Genomic DNA, 11,969 nt, shown 5'->3' with positions numbered 1-11,969 from the left:
TCAATGGGTAAATTAATATTTCCACATTTCTATATTAAAATGTCTATTTTTCAATAGCATAAAATAATAAAAACAATAATGAGTAAACTTAACAAAACTTCTCCAAATTTATTTTATTGTAAAATGTAAAGGGCGTTTTATTTCCACCTTCTGCAATGACAACTCTGACAATAATTACTAATTAATCAGTGCTTAGGCTATAAACTTTTGCTTGTTCTCTGACTTCCTCTTAACCAATTATCCCTTTTATTCTAACATGGGTTCAGTTACATGGCTATTTTCCTTTTCTTATCTTATTGTATTCATCTCCTCCAAGTTCCTCGTGCTATTCTCCCCTCTATTCTATCCTGAGGTTAAACTACCTGGTGGTTTATGTCTGTCTCCTTTGAATTTCTAGGCAAATCTCTGACTAGTTACCAGAATTCTCTGTTTCCCTGCTGGATATGCAATCTCTTATTTCCTTTCTCATTTCATTAGCCATAAACATTTTATATTGACAAGATGATTTTTATAAGAAGGCTGGCAAATTGTTGGAACTTGAGAACATCATTCTGAGTAAGGTAACCCCCATCCCAAAAGGACATGCATGGTATGTACTCATAAGTGGATAGTAGCCATAAAATACAGGATGCCCGTCCTACACTCCACAGAACAAAAGAACTTGAACAAGAGGGAAGACACAGCAAGGATGCTTAAATCTCATTTAGTAGGAGAATAAAATAGGCAGACAGAGGGAGAAACACGGGTCAGAGAGAAGATAGAAAGGAGTATGGGGGCATGGAGAAGTACAGTAGAGATGACCATATGGCCATAAAAAGGAATGGAAAAGAAAATCTATTTGAAGTTTTCAGTTATGAGTTTATAGTGGTTTTAAGTCTAAAATTCAAAGATAACTAGTCTAATTATCTAGTTTTTATTATTTACTCATCATACTTTGAAAATTACATTAAAGGTTTAAATGACTTTATGAGTTTATATTGTGTAGCTGTGTCCAAGCTGTGTCCACCTGAGAAGACAATTGCTATGGGGGATTTGTTTGTTTTGACTAATGATTTCAGAGATTTGATCCACAGCTTTGGTTTCATATTACAAAGCCTTGAAGCAGTGGGAGCATGTTGATGAGGAAACCTTTCAACTCATAGTGAACAGAGAGGCAAATATGAGTGTGAGCTACCATGAAAGGCAACACACTCGGGAACCTGAAAACTATGCTCACAAACTAGGCTGTCTGAGGCCTTTTGAGGCATCATAGAGGGAGTTCATGGAGTCCAGGAAAAGTAAAGAAGTAGTAGGACTCTCAAGGGTGACTATTTACTAAATCTAATAGAACCATTTTAATATTTTGCGAATGTACAACAAGGGCTCGAAAGGTGCTTAGTAGGAAAAAGTGCTTGCCATCAATCTTTTCAACCTCTGTTTAATCCCTATAACCCACATGGTAGAAGAAAACTGACTCCAGGTTGTCTTTTGATCTCTATGAGCATACTGTGTCAAGTATGCCCATAAATCCCACAAAATAAATAAATAATTAAATATAATTTTAAAATAAACAAAGCATTACTGCAAAAGATAAAGAATTTCTTTTTTTTTTTACATTTTATAGACCTTTAATCCAAAATGTAATTGGAAATAATTAATGACTCAACAAATGAAAATATAGAACTTGTTGATAGATTAGAAGACTTGATGTTCTTTGAGAAGCAGTGTTGTGCAAATGAGTCCACAGTATAAAACTTTCTATAGAATCCCCAGAACTATGTAGTAGCCTAGAGATTATTGACTCTACAATTAATATAAGGTTATTTAAATAGACAAGGAGGAAAGTGTAAAGTGGAAATCATTTGGAAAATCAATGTATCTGAACTTAAAATCTTTGAATGAAATCTGTTCAGTAAGTTAGCACTATTACTAGCAAAAGGAAGTTCAGGATACCAGTGAAATAAGACATAATAACAGAGTAAATATATTTATAAGAAATAAGCTATTCCGAAATAGCCAATGGACACAAACATGAAGTAGTAAACAAAATATATTATCCATGCTGAATGTTGAATGTTACTTATTGATATACCAAGGAGTTAAATATGATCTTTTGAAAATTAATTTACAAAATTTATACCATCTATAGACATATAATAAAGCTTATATGCTTAATACACTTTTCTCCTGGAAAAGTGTAAAAAAAAAAAAAAAAACAGCTAGTGAAAAAAGGGTTTTTTTTTTTTCCAAGAGGAATAATAATCTGAAAAGAAAACATATATAATAGGAGAAAATATATTTTAAAATAGTTTTCTTTGTAGAAACTCATGTCAAGAATAAACAAAGGAAATGCATTAATGGCATTCATATTTATATGTTAAACAACAGTTCTTTAATTGAATTCAAGTTCCACTCAACAGAAGTAAAATCATGACTGTTACCAAAAACTTAACTTACTCCCTGGGGTTAGTGAAAGCATGACTCTTGAGGAAAATGTACTACTCTTACATCGCTAGTCTAGAAAAATAATACCTAAATGCATTCTAAAACATCCTCCACCCACAAAAAAAGTCTAACTCACACCTTATTTAAAGTAGCTTCCCTTTGCAACATATAGAAATTATCACAGAAAAACACAACTGGTCAAAATGCAGAGATGAGCTGATCATGGGATGTTAAGCTTCATTTGAATATATATGCAATACACCTTCTGCACTAGAGGTTCAGGGCACATCAAAAGAAAGGATGGAAGAGCCAAGGATTGTAAGAGCCAGAGAAATAGAGAAAATGCTATAGATAATATTTCATACAAATGCCAGGAATATTTCCTACTGACAACTCAATAATATAGCTGCCAACACAAGACATGATCAATGACAACAGCCAATAGAAATGCTAATGTGGAGGAGGAAATATCAGGGGGACACATACCAAGTTAAGAACTATAGCACCTTAATGATAGCAGAGAGAGGGAGAATTAATCCTACCCAGGTCCAGGCATGAGTAATATACATATTTATCAAAAACCAAATGGTCCTTCCTATACTATATGCAAACTAGAAATACTAAAAAACCTCATAAGTGTGTTTATATATGGACATACATACTTTATACACATACATGTACAAGATATACAAAAATATTTTAAAGAATAATAATCAAGAAAAAGGAAGTCCTGAACTTACAAAGAAATAAATTTGGGAAGAAGATTATATGAAGAACTGAAGGAAGGGATATAGAAAATAGCAAGGGAAGAAAAGGGGAATGGAAAGTGATAAAACTATACTTCAATGAATCATTGAAAAGAATATTATCAACCCAAAATATAAGTATAATATAGAGTTTAATTAAAAATGAGGAAGACTATAGGCTGACGTTTTAGCTACAGAATATATAGTTATTCATTATTACCAAGAAGAGGGTTTCAAGTGTAGATTTTTGTTGTTGTTGTTTTTTTCGAGACAGGGTTTCTCTGTGTAGTCCTGGCTGCCTTGGAACTCACTCTGTAGACCAGGCTGGCCTCGAACTCAGAAATCCACCTGTCTCTACCTCCCAAGTGCTGGGATTAAAGGCGTGCACCACCACCACCAGGCTCAAGTGTAGATTTATCCCAGCATTATCATAATCCAAATTAAAAACAATAATATAAAAAGTATGTAAATTTTATTATTCATGGAGTAGATTCATGTCATGACTACAGTGAGATGTTTTAGATACCAACACCAATGGCAGAAGAAATAAAAATCAATAATGGCAAGTAGTGACAAGAGTGTAGAAAAAAGAATTGTATACAATGCTTGTGGGAGTATAAAATAATTCAGCTGTTTTTAAAAGTTGTCTTTATATTTATAAGGGATTGAACAAAACATTATTGTAGATCTTAAAATTCTCTTCCTAGAAAAAAAACTTGACTTCTTTTTATATTGGATATTTTATTTACATTTCAGATGCCATCACCATTCCTTATTACCCCTCCCTAAAAAACCCCTATTCCATTCCCCCTTCTCCTTTTTGCTTTTATATAATTTTTTAATGTTAATCAAAGGCTTTATATGTTTATTAATGCTCCATTACAAGATGCCCATATAATCAGAAGGGTAACACAATACCCAACCTAGATATATCAACTATCTTTGACTGGCAGAGACACATGAACAGCCACCTCCATATTCCCCCCACCCTTGTCACCTAGCTCCTCCTGTCCTCCTCCTCCACTCTTTACTCCTTCTCTTCCTCTCCTTACTCCTCCCACCTTAGCACCTCGTACATATCACCCTTCCTGTTAAAATAAATCTTTTCTCTTAAAATACAATTAGAGCATAACTATACCAATTTGTGTCAGCAAGGTCCAAGATAGACCTAATAATACCCAGTTCATCATTTTATTGACTAACCAGAACCTCTGTCATCCCTCATAACTAAAAATCTTAGTTCTGAACCTGGCTTTTTACTTGGCTATAGAATAAATGTCAGCTAAAAACCATCCTCTCAAATCTTGTCTCTCAAAGTAAATAGCCAGGATTGGCTATGAGACTATAAATCTTCAACCCTGTCAGAAATCTAGAATGAATGAGTTAAAGGAAATTATGGGAAGTACAAATCATAGCTTCTAAAACTTAGCCAATTTATAGAGACCACAGAACACCTGGACAGTTCCTATACTACAAAACGTTGGAGCATCTGATCTTCAGCCTTCTGGCCTAGGATCATCTGACAGACCCAGTGATGCAGAATTATTAAGGGCTGCTTACTCCATCTTGGCAGACATAATCAGTCGACTACTATGCAAGTATATCCTTTTCTGGACAGTGAATTGTCTGTAGATGACAAGATGCAATCCTTGCCTAGTCGCTGTCCCACCACAACTGAAGTAACTCCAAAGATGCTCAATTTCTTCTTAGAATCCAAGACAGTAAGCTGTCAGGGGCAGACAGGTCTCTAATCAAAATGAACATTAATACAAAAATGTTTGTAAGTTCAATTCTGTGGACTTCTGACATTTTGAAAACCAACTATCCATGTAAGGCAATCTAGACTGTTGTCTGTTAACTACTCTCAGCTATTTCTAAATAAAATATAGAAACCAGTCTAACAATAAACACAGAGCCATGAATTTGCTATAGTCCCTTAACTCACAGGCTAACCATCTCAAAACAGTTAGAAAAGTTAAAGGACTGGGTTTAAGCCTTGTATTCCTAAATGTGTTACATATGCACAATGCCTATGACAATAACCATATTCATCTCACTTTTATATCAGTGAGGAACTCATACCAATGAAAACCTTAAATTTGAAATCAAAGTAAATTTCGTGACATTTAAGAAATTATAACTTCATCTTAATAACAACCAATAGGTTACGGCTATGCAATAAATCCTAGCTAACCCTCCTTGTTCCAACAAAACCAACACTTTTCCCTAATAAGACAGCCCAATATTAACCACCTCAGTCCCCAACCCCAGGGAATAGGTGCACCAACTATTCATTAACTTCTTCAAGATGATTAAGGGTATTGAGATATTAGAGGAGTGGCATGGGGAAGAGTAAATTGATAAGCCTCTGACAATGTGTCATAATTGTATCCAGCTGGAATTCCAGGACATCAGAGGTTCAAGCAAGTCTTCTCAGCTTGCTTGATGAGTAGATATACCAAGTCTGTGCATTCTGCAATATACAATTCTCAAAACAAATTTTAGTATCAAGATAATTTTTTGTTTGAATTCTGTAATGTAGTCTTCTGGCGGCCTGCCTCTGTCATGTCTAATTCACATAATTCTGGGAGTTTCTATAAGGGTATGCTCCCACCATCCTCCCATTCCCACCTCCCTGCTCTCGAATCTCCCAAAACTAGGGAATCCAAATTTTCAGGCACCAACTTTCTCCACTTCCACTGATGCCTAACCCCTTCCCATCCTCCCTCCTCCAATTAGTATCAGGGTGTGCTCCCACCATACTTCCATTCCTGCCTCCCTGCTCTCAAAATTCCCCAACACTAGGGAATCCAAATTTTCAGGCACCAAGGCCATCCACTTCCACTGATGACTGACAAGACCTCCCTCAACTACCTACACAGGTGGAGCCATGAGTCTCTCCCTTTGTGTTCTCGGGCTGGAGATTTTAGAATGACTACTCCAGCTTGTTTTTTAGGAACATTTACTTGAAAAATTGTTTTCCTGCCTTTTACTCTAAGGTAGAGTCTGTCTTTGTCACTGAGGTGGGTTTCCTGTATGCAGCAAAATGCTGGGTCCTGTTTAAGTATCTAGTCAATTAGCCTATGTCTATAATTGAGGAATTGAGTCCATTAATGTTAAGAGATATTAAGGAACTTAATTCCTGTTCTTTTTGTTATTAGAGGCAAAATTATCTTTGTGTGGCTATCTTTTTTTGGATTTGTTGGAAGAGGATTACTTTCTTGCTCTTTCTAGGGTATAATTTCACTCCTTGTATTGAAGCTTTCCTGCCATTATTCTTTGTAATATTGGGTTTGTGAAAAGATATTGTTTAAATTTGGTTTTGTCATGGAATATCTTGTTTTCTCCATCTATGATAATTGAGAGTTTTGCTGGGTATAGTAGCCTGGGCTGGCATTTGTGATCTCTTAGGGTCTGTATGACATCTGTCCTACATCTTCTACCTTTTATAATATCTGGTAAGAAGTCTGGTGTAATTCTGATAGGTCTGCCTTTATATGTTACTTCGCATTTTTTCCCTTACTGCATTTAATATTCTTTTCTTGTTTTATGCATTTGGTGTTTTGATTATTATGTGACAGGAGGTATTCCTTTTTTGGTCTAGTCTATTTGGTTTTCTATAGGTTTCTTTTATGTTCATGGGCATCTCACTCTTTAGATTAGGGAAGTTTTCTTCGATAATTTTTTTGAAGATATTTATTGGGTTTTTAAGTTGGGAATATTCACTCTCATTTATACCTGGTATCCTTCGGTTTGGTCCAGATTTCCTGGATGTTTTGTGTTAATAACTTTTTGCATTATGCATTTTCTTTGGCAGTTGTGTCAATATTTTCTATGGTATCTTCTGCACCTGAGATTCTCTCTTCTATCTCTTGTATTCTGTTGGTGATGCTTGCATCTATGACTCCTGATTTCTTTCCTAGGTTTTCTATCTCCAAGGTAGTCTCCCTTTGTGATTTCTTTATTGTTTCTACTTCTATTTTTATGTCCTGAATGGTTTTGTTCAATTCCTTCACCTGTTTGGTTGTGTTCTCTTGTAATTCTTTAAGGGATTTTTGTGTTTCCTCTTTAAGGGATGTTACCTTTTTACCTGTGTTTTTCTCAAATTCTTGAGAGTGTTATTTATGTCCTTCTTAAAGTCCTTTATCATCATCATTAGATGTGATTTTAAATCTGTTTCTTGCTTTCCTAGTGATATGGGGGATTCAGGACTTTCTGGTGTGGGAGAACTAGGTTTTCATGATTCCAAGTACCCTCGGTTGCTGATGCTTAGGTTCTTGTACTTGCCTTTTGCCATCTGGATCTCTTTAGTGCTACCTGCCCTGTCTCTAACTGAAGTCTGTCTGTCCTATTATTTTGGTTGTATCAGAACTTTGTGGGGTGGGTGTTGCAACTGAGGTTAGAGTTGGGGCACAAGATCTGCTCAGTGCTCAGGTCCAGAACAGAAGGAACCAAGGCTCTGTGCCAGGAGTGACTTCCTGTGTCCTAGTGGGTCCTGGCTACTCCCTGATTGGGGCTGGTGTTGCTTTCTTTTTATCTAAGATACTGACTGGGTTAGAGCTCGTGCAAGGCCAGCTTCCTCTGTGTTCTGTGTGATTGGGGGCAGAGCTGCCAACCGGGATCTGCTTGGTGCTCAGGCCCAGACCGGAAGGGACCAGTGCTCTGGGCCAGGAGTGACTTCCTGGGTCCTAGTGGGTGCCAGTTACTCCCTGTTTGGGGCTGGTGCTGCTTTCTCCTTACCTAAGATACTGCCTGGGTTAGAGCTCCTGTGAGGCCAGCTTCCTCAGTGTTCTGTGCAATTATGGGCCGAGCTGCCACCTGGGATCTGCTCGGTGCTTGGGCCCAGACCAGAAGGCTCCTAGAAAAATTCTTAAGAGAGATAACATTTCGTGTCCACAACAAAATGTTTACATCCACAATTTTTGCAAAAGTCTAAAGGCAGTAACAAACTAAATACAATTCTTTGGTCAGAGGACAAACAAAATGAATTATCCATAAAAATTCCATCATGCAATAATATGAATAAGTGTTGAAGACATTATACTATGTGAAATTGTCTTACCACAAATTGTGAAGGGTTGCTTGATTCATGATGAACACATCTGAAAACTTCTAAAAAGATAACTCTAGAATGGGAAAAGAGAGTTCTGAGAACTCAGAGCTCACATGCTTGGGGAAATGGCAGTAACTGCTGGCATGTATGGGACTTCTTTGGAGAAAAATGAAAATGCTTTAAGCTTCAATGCTTCTATAGTTATCAAAACCTAAAAATATTATATATATATATATATATATATATATATGTGTGTGTGTGTGTGTGTGTGTGTGTGTGTATACATATATTCATATATATTTGCATATATATTCACATATATATTCATATATATTCACATATATATTCACACATATATATGTGTGAATACATATTATTCACACATATATACACATATGTGTGAATATATATATGTGTGTATGTGTGTGTGTGTGTGAATATATATATATATATATATATATATATATATATATATATATATGAATGACACAAAATTTTGCGGCATACAGGAAACATACCTCAGTGACAAAGACAGACACACTAACCCAAAAGGATAGAAAACAATATTCCAAGCAAATGGTCCCAAGAAACAAGCTGGAGTAAAAATTCTAATATTGAATAAAATGTACTTTCAACCAAAAGTTATAAAAAAGATAAATAAGGACACTTCATAATTGTCAAAGGAAAAGTCTACCAATATAAACTCACAATTCTGAACGTCTATGTTCCAAATGCAAGAGTACCCACATTTGTAAAAGAAACTTCACTAAACCTCAAAGAACACATTGCATCTTACACAATAATAGTGGGGGATTTCAACACCCACCTCTCAGCAATGGCTAGATCATCAAATAGAAACTAAACAGAGACACACTGAAATTAACAGAAGTTATGAACCAAATGAATTTAACAGATATCTATAGAATAGTTCATCCTAAAACAAAAGAATATACTGTTTCTCAGCACTTCATGGTAACTTCTCCAAAATAGACCATATAATTGGTCACAAAAGAGGCCCCAACAGATACAAAAAGTTTGAAATAATCCCTTGCATACTATCAAATCACAATGGACTAAAGCTGGTCTTCAAAAATAACAAAAACAGTGGAAAGCCAACATACACGTAGAAGCTGAACAACTATCTACTCAATGATGACTTGGTTAGGGAAGAAATAAAAACAGAAATTAAAGACTTTATAGAATTTAATAAAAACAAAGGCTCACCATACCAAAACTTATGGGACACAATGAAAGCAGTGCTAAGGGGAAAACTCAAAGTTCTAAGAGCCTACAAAAAAAAAAAAAAAAAAAACCTAGAGAGCCCATGTTAGCAACTTGACAGCACACCTGAAAGCTCTTGAACTACAAGAAGGAAATACACCTGATAAGAGTAGATGGCAGGAAATAATCAAACTCATGTCTGAAATCAACCAAGTAGAAACAAAAGAATTATACAAAGTATCAAAATAGCCAGGAGCTGGTTCTCTGAGAAATCAACAAGATAGATAAACCCTCAGCCAGACTAACCAGAGGGCACAGAGACAGTATCCAAATTAATAAAATCACAACTGAAAAGCGAGACATAACAATAGAAACTGAGAAAATTCAAAAAATCATCAGATGCTACTACAAAAGTCTACACTCAACAAAATTGGAAAATGTGGATGAAATGGACAATTTTCTAGACATACACAGGTGCCAAAGTTAAATCAGGAGCAGATAAACCATCTAAACAGTCCCATAACCCCTAAAGAAACAGCAGCAGTCATTAAAAGTCTCAACACACACACACACACACACACACACACACACACACAAACACACACACACACACAAATGAAAACAAAACAAAAGAAAACAAAAACCCAGGACCATATGGTTTTAGTGCAGACTTCTATTGGACTTTCAAGCAAGACCTAATACCAATTCATTCAAACTATTCCACAAAAAAGAAACAGTAGAAACACTACCCCATTCATTCTATGAACCACAATTACACTCATACCTAAACGACATGAAGACACAACAAAGAAAGAAAATTTCAGACCAATATTCCTTATGAATCTCAATGCAAAAATACTCAATAAAATTCTCACAAACCGAATCTAAGAAACAACATCAAAACAATCATCCATCATGATCAAGTAAGCATTATCATAGGAATGCAGTGATGGTTCAATATAAGGAAATCCATCAATGTAATCCACTACCTAAACAAACTCAAAGAAAAAAAACTACATGATTATGTCAATAGATGCTGAAAAAGCATTTGACAAAATTCACATCCCTTCATGGTAAAAGTCTTGGAAGATCAGGAATTGAGGTTCCATAACTAAACACAGTAAAACCAATATACAGCAAGCCAGTAGCCAACATCAAACTAAATGGAGACAAACTTGAAGCAATCCCACTAAAATCAGAGACTAGATAAGGCTGCCTACTCTCTCCTTACCTATTCAATATAGTACTTGAAGTTCTAGCCAGAACAATTAGACAACAACAACACAAAAAAGTCAAAGCAATACAAATAGGGAAGGAAGAAGTCAAAATATCATTATTTGCAGATGATATGACAGTATACTTAAGTGACCCCAAGACTTCCAACAGAGAACACTTAATCCTTATAAACAACTTCAGCAAAGTTGCTGGATATAAAATCAACTCAAACAAATTAGTAGCCTTCTTCTACTCGAAGGATAAATAGGCTGAGAAAGAAACTAGGGAATTGACATCCTTCACAATAGTCACAAATAATATAAAATATGTTGGTGTGAATCTAACGAAGCAAATGAAAATTTGTTTGACAAGAACTTCAAGCCTCTGAAGAAAGAAATCGAAGAAGATCTCAGAAGATGGAAAGATCTCCCATGCTCATGGATTGGCAGCATTAATATAGTTAAAATGGTCATCTTGCCAAAAACAATCTACAGATTTAATGCAATATCCATCAAAATTGCAGCTCAATTCTTCATAGAGATAGAAAGAACAATTTGAAATTTTATTTAGGATAACAAATAACTCAGGATAGGAAGAACTAGTCTGAACAATAAAAGAACTTCTGAGGAAATCACCATCCCTGACCTCAAGCTGCACTGTATTGCTGAACAATAGTGCTAAGAACTGCATGGTATTGGTACAGACACACAGGAAGATCAATGGAATAGAATTGAAGACCCAGAAATGAACCCACACACCTATGGTCACTTGAGCTTTGACAAAGAATCTAAAACTGTACAGTGGAAAAAGGACAGCATTTCCAACAAATGATGCTGGTTTCTACTGGAGGTCAACATGTAGAAGAATGCAAATCAATCCATTCTTATCTCCTTGTACAAAGCTCAAGTCCAAGTGGATAACGGATCTCCACATAAAACCTTATACAGTGAAACTAATAGAAAGGCAGGGGAAACCTTGAATAGTTGGGCCCAGGGAAAAATTTCCTGAACAGAACACCAATGGCTTATGCTCTAAGATCAGAAATTTACAATTGGGACATCATAAAATTGCAAAGCTTCTGTAAGGCAAAAAAAATACTGTCAATAGGACAAAACTGCAACCAAAAGATTGGGAAAAGATATTTATCAATCCTACATCCAACAGAGGGCTAATATCCAATATATACAAAGAACTCAATAAGTTAGACTCCAGACAACCAAATAACTCTATTAAAATTGGGGTGCAGAGCTAAACAAATAATTCTCAACTGAGGAAACTGGAATAGCCAAGAAGCAACTAAAGAAATGTTT

Source organism: Arvicanthis niloticus, chromosome 3 (assembly GCF_011762505.2).
Source record: "Arvicanthis niloticus isolate mArvNil1 chromosome 3, mArvNil1.pat.X, whole genome shotgun sequence".
In the NCBI taxonomy this organism is placed as follows: Eukaryota; Metazoa; Chordata; class Mammalia; order Rodentia; family Muridae; genus Arvicanthis; species Arvicanthis niloticus.
The sequence above is the reverse complement of the archived record's forward strand: the minus strand, read 5'-3'. Positions refer to the sequence as shown.